Raw genomic sequence first — 6,308 nt, 5'->3', positions numbered from 1 at the left:
ATCAATACACGACAAGAGACAATGGCAACAAGAGGGCTATAAATACCAAACAATACGGGTCACATGACATGAACCAACAAATGAGAAACAACACACATGACTAGGACAACCAATTAGAACTTGACACACTGAACAGAGGAACCAATAGCAGGAATACAAGAGGGCAAGGGAAGCTTGACACTAACAGCATAAATCAAATTACAAAATAAAAGACATGAAAACAAGAACATTAAACAAAACCCAAAACAGACCGTACACCTAAATACTTGGTTTCTGATTTTAAAATCACCTTTGGCCTGCTTAAATTTTAGAAAGTAATTAAGAAACTGAAACATCTTTTAAAATTATTATTTATTGTCTGTGAAAAAATAAATTATACAGGATAAAAACTTAAAAAGAAAAAAGAAAAGATTAATTGAAAATGACTGCAGTAAGATCTCTTATGCCCATTATTGCAATTTTCTTTCTGTGACCCCACTAAGAGAAAAACATCCTCCCCAGCACACACAGGATGTACAGGCTCTCCCTCCAAAAATTCCAAACTTAGTAGTCCCACGGTAGCCAGTCCTCAGCATTATCATAACCATAACTGTAACCATCACACACACACTTACACACTGCCTTGAGCCAAATGATGCTTTTGGCCATCACAGTCCTTGAGATTTGTGAGAGGGGAAGTTGTGGACAGTTAATAGAAAGGATGTTTCTCTTTGTTCTTGGTGTAGGCCCTTCATCTTCAAATGATCTGCAGTCTCCAAATGACCCTGAGTTTACTTTATTTTACTTGCCTGAGCCTGTGGGAAAATATTCAGACCATCCTAAGAACAACTAGGCTGCGTGACACGCCTTCACTTTGACTGTTTGGGATGGATTGCAAGCTGATCCACCAGCCTGTTTCAATTTAAGCTGAAAATTGTGACAGGAAATATGGGGGATAAGAGGACGTGGTCAGTGTATGGGAACTTGTTAATGGAACTGTTTCAGATTGGGGTGAGGAGGACCGTAATGGACATATTTCCCATGGAGAGTGCATTACCACTATCACAGTGTTTATCGTTCATCCTTAATTGGTGGTCATCAATTTTTGAGAGCTCATTCTCAGCACACAACATCAGATCTTATATGTATAATGATCAAATGATTTTATACCTTTTACTTAAATATCAACATTTTTGTTTTCTTTCATTCTTAAAGGAATTTTGCAGGATTTACTGCATTTGTGGCACTGGACCTGGATAAGTATTGTGTCAGTGGGAAATATCAGTTTACATTTCCAAACATTCATTTTGCCATTAATTGAAATAATCCAGTGAGATATTTGTTTGCACAAGGAGTCTGACAACAGCCAGTGCTCCACACAGAGATCTGATCTGATCATAATCCAGTCTGTTTGGAATGACATGAAGAAACAGAACACACCGAGACCGACTAAATCCAGAAAAACGGTGGCAATGTCTCCAAGATGCTTCAACAGACCTATACCTGCAAAGCTACAGTACTTTTAAAAGTTTTAGGCACTTGTGTAAAAATGCTGTAAAATGAGGATGCTGTCAAAAATAATGTCATAAATCAATTTTCTCTATCAATTAACGTCTATAAACTAAATTAAATCAACATTCGGTGTGACCAGCCTTTGCATTTAAAGCAGCTTTTGCCCTAGGTGCACTTGCGCATAGTTTTTCAGGTAGCTTTGCAGGAAGGTCTCCTGAAGCATCTTGGAGACGTTGCCACAGTGCCATCCAGGTTTTAAAAAGTCAATAAAATTATTATTATATAAGTATTCTCTTTCGAAAACTTCATTCTGATTGGTCAATCACAGCATTCAAGGGTCGAATATCTGCCATAAATTTGAGTTTAAACTTTATCAGTATATTCCGCTAAGAAAAAATAATCCATTAAAATGTACAAAACAATCGGTATGGCAACACTGCAACAATGGTAGATCTACAGTAATAAATCACAATCATTTTCAGTCTATATCTGAGACACAACATGTGGTTGTTGTTTCAGCAGTCTGACATGAGAGTATAACTTCTTAAGCGGTCGGTCGTCGACCAATATTGAGCTGTCTTAAGCAACTATCCGCCCAGTTTTTACAGTATGTTCCACACTGTTGCCACTATTGTCGAACCCCCATTGGTGGCTTTTTGGCCGACTGCACATGTTGAATTGGTGGTGGAGCCCATCAATGACAGAGATCTGACTAGCTGTTCAGCTTAGTAAACCAGTGCATGAAAAGAAAAATTAAAGAGATGAAAGCAAGCAAATGAGGAAGTCAAGTGGACATACTACTTTATTCTTCCAAAGGTCAAGGGCTGACAGCACCAGTGCAATTTACAACTTATTAGACATATTTGAAGAAGTTATATTATGAATCCATCTGTGGTGAGTGTGATTGGTGTGAAAATGGTATAGGTTTCCTTTTTTAAATGACAAATACAGACTACAGCCACCTACTGGTATGGAGAGTTATTTTCTTCGCACACAAGAGTAGAGTATATGCACTAGTTGGTCATTGGCTGTAGGCTATGATGTTCAAGTGCAACATTTTGACACAGGTGACATAAGCGACACCATAGTAAGCTTTTAATGCCACTAGTTCTTTGGTATGTCTGGGCCTATAGGTGGAATCGTTTCGCAGGACATTCATGATTAAACAATGAGTCTGTTGACCAAACCCAACTGTGTGATCAAACTCACTTCCCTAAACTAGGGCCATTACTAGGCAAATATTATTCCTTTCATTAGTCAATGGAGAAGTAGAAACAAGATGTTTTATGTGCTCACGTCCACACTCATGGTCATTGTTTGCATATCTAAGACACACAATGTAATGTTCAATTAAAACATTTTATCTTCATCAGCAGACTTTCCACTCATACCATAAAGAAAACGTTTTCAGTTTTTTTAGATTACTTTTCTGGTGAATAAGACTCATGATGTTTGCCTAGTGGAGTATAATTCATGTGAAAAAGATCCCATATCCCATTTGTTGTATATATTAATTTATGTTTTGGCACAACATAGTGAAGATGGAATGGGTTGTTTTGGTGGCTTCTTAAAACATGTCCCATAACACTCACGTCTTAGGTCAGTGGGCGGAGAGTAAGCGGATTTTGTGGCTGTTCAAACACATGAAAGCAATCTGAAAGCAATCATGTGAATGTGTTTCTGACAACCTCTGGAAGTGGTTGAAAATGGACAAGCTTTTAGAACCTTTTTATGCCTGTGTTTAGCATCATGCAATTAATTCCAGTTGTAAGCAGAGCCATAGAGCCTTGGGGGTGGTGGGCTCTTTTGACTGGGGACAGTAAGCAATCACTTAGAGCACCCTAGCATTGTGGCGGCAAGTGTCACTCAAAATTACAATTTTGGTTAAAAATGAGCACAAAAGATTTATTTAGTTGTCCAGTTATTCTGGGCTCACAGAAGCTAATCCAAGTCTCTGTGTTGTGAAGGGCGGAAATAAACATGGGGTTAGATTGTCGAGGGGTATGTCAGCACAACCATGGAGGGCCTGGGTTCAAAGGTCAGGACAAAGTTTCTGACAAACGGGAAATCGTGGTGGAGCTTAACAACACTTTTGCTGCTGAATTCCCAATGGAAAGATTTTTTTTTCCTAAAACATACTTCAGCCATCAGCTTCCCGGCTTTATCTAATACTGCATCATCCAGCAGAGATTCTGACCACAAATGTTTGTCATTTACTGTGAGAACAGGATTAGATGTTTAAATATAGTATCACTTGAGGACGCAAAAACAAAATCATGTTTTCCTTTGGTCATAGTGCAAGATAAAGTTTGCATACTGACAAATCAAGTAGCATCAGGCTGTCAATGAGAGTGACCAATTAACTTTTTGCATTTTAAAACGGCCACTGTTTACTCAGGCTGGGTGGACTGAAATGGACTTTTGCTGGTAAACAGAATGACATATACATTTATAATTTAAGCTTTTCATTGGTTCTCACCATTTAAAAATTCTAGCGTAACATTTCCTAGGAATGGAAAGGAACTTGTACACTTGTAGATTCCAAATCTCAGTTGGCACATTTTGTTAGGAGACATATGTGAACTGATGGCGTCATTGACGTCAGACCTAGACTGGCGACAAATTTGAAGGCTTGAACATTTAAGAGCTATGGAGTAAGGGAAAATGTCAGTCCATAATCACTGCAGGCTTTTGTTGTAAATGCTCCTTTCGTGTATCACAGCAGAAAGAACGTCAAACAGGTTTGGAACGACATGAGGATGAGTAAAGCTCAGGTCAGCTCAGGTCACTGAATGAGTAACGCCTTGCTTCACAACAAGGCACAAAATCACTCTCCGAAACCTTCACCTTCTCTGTTCCTCTCTGGAAGAGTGAACTACCAAACTCCACCTGAACTGCTGAAACGATCACATCTTCCCAGAAGCAAATGAAGACGCACCTCTTCTACAAGTACTTAGTCACGACACACCCTTAAACCAATGCACCTCTTCTCTAGACTGATGCCTAATTTAGTTGTCTAATAAACTTGACATTGTATATTATCCATTTTTTGATAAATGGTCCCTTTAAAATTTCGACCAGCTTCACATTTAAGGCAACACTTTTGTGATATTTTGGCTTGGGTTGATGGGGGAAAGTACTCATAGACCTGTAAAGACCAACCCTTAACTGGTACATGGTACAGTGTGTACTGATTTACTGATTCCTTATGATGATCTTTTTATGGTGGAGGTGAAAGGAGTTCCAAATCAATGCAAATGAGCATCTCCCATCATGGGCTGACACGGCCCACTCGAGCTGAGGGGCTTCTGTGGCAGTCCAACCTCCACTCATTTACACAGATACAGTGTATCTTTTTGTATGCTGAGTTGAGGAAGTTTTATACAGACATGGAAGATGGAAGAGATACACTGACAGAGAGAGACAGTTTTGGGATAACGCAACCAGCAGGTAAAAATGTATATCGCACACTTAAGACTAACAATTTTGTGTGTGTGTGTGTTGCAAAAAAAAATAATTAAGCATGGCTGCACCAAATATATGAATGTAATTGCATTACAAACAAAATACCACACCAAATGGTATTTATTATAAAGATTAATAGCACAAGCATACTTTTCAAGCAAAATATTTCACAAATAGTTTGTTAGTAGTAGGTTTAAACTACTAAAGGATTTATATCCTCATCAAAATATGGAGAAAAAGAAACTTGTCAAAATGGTCTATAGTTAATGTGATGAACTTCACCCGTGGTTACTCTGCTAGGAACTTGAGGGAAACTGGCTTAATTGACTAAAAATGTCCTTGGGATCAGTCTGGCTGAAAAGTAATTGCAAATATGACTCAATGCTGAAGTTATGCGGTAATAATATTTTCATTATGTGCACATGAATAAGCAAGCAAAGTCTGAATTCTCAAAAACTGAATTCTCTAAACCACCCAATCTCACCAGTGACAGTGGAAGAGGTTGAGCTAACATCAGATATGGTGGACAAGCAACTCTTGATATGGCAATAAGTTAATTCAATAAAAGCCTACATATCATATTTGTGACCCTGGACCACAAAACCGGTCATAAGGGTCAATTTTTTGAAATTGAAATTTATGCATCATCTGAAAGCTGAATAAATAAGCTTTCAATTGATGTATGGTTGCTAGGATAGGACAATATTTGGCTGAGATACAACTATTTGAAAAACTGGAATCAAAATATTGAGAAAATCGCCTTTAAAGTTGTCCAAATGAAGTTCTTAGCAATGCATATTACTAATCAAAAATTGTTTTGATGTTTTTACGGTAGGAAATTTACAAAATATCTTCATGGAACATGATCTTTACTTAATATCCTAATGATTTTTGGCAAAAAGAAAAATCGATAATTCAAACCCATATTGTTGGCCATTGCTACAAATATACCTTCGCGACTTATGACTGGTTTTGTGCTCCAGGATTACATTTTGATATTATATTTAACTAGATCAAAATGGGAAAACCTGTTGTACACAAGCTTCACATGTCTTATCCCCTCTGATCGATAGTTAATAGCTTCTCTCTTTTTTTTTAGCAAGAAAGGGCCTTTTAGTATAATTTTAAAAACATTCCCCTTAAAGCAGCACTATGTAACTTTTTCTGTTTTAAAAATGTGTTTTTGCAAAATGTATATAATGAGCGAGTACATCATGAATTCATCTTCCAAACCGCGTTTTTGTCTTATTCCGAATCACTACGGTACACTTATAATAAGTACTTATATTTGTACTATTGTAGCCTGGCCGGGTCGTCACCGCTGCGGAGTAACACATACCTGCGTGAATCGA

Source organism: Sinocyclocheilus rhinocerous, unplaced genomic scaffold (assembly GCF_001515625.1).
Source record: "Sinocyclocheilus rhinocerous isolate Xijiao unplaced genomic scaffold, SAMN03320098_v1.1 scaffold35, whole genome shotgun sequence".
NCBI lineage: Eukaryota > Metazoa > Chordata > Actinopteri > Cypriniformes > Cyprinidae > Sinocyclocheilus > Sinocyclocheilus rhinocerous.
Note: the sequence above shows the minus strand (reverse complement) of the source record.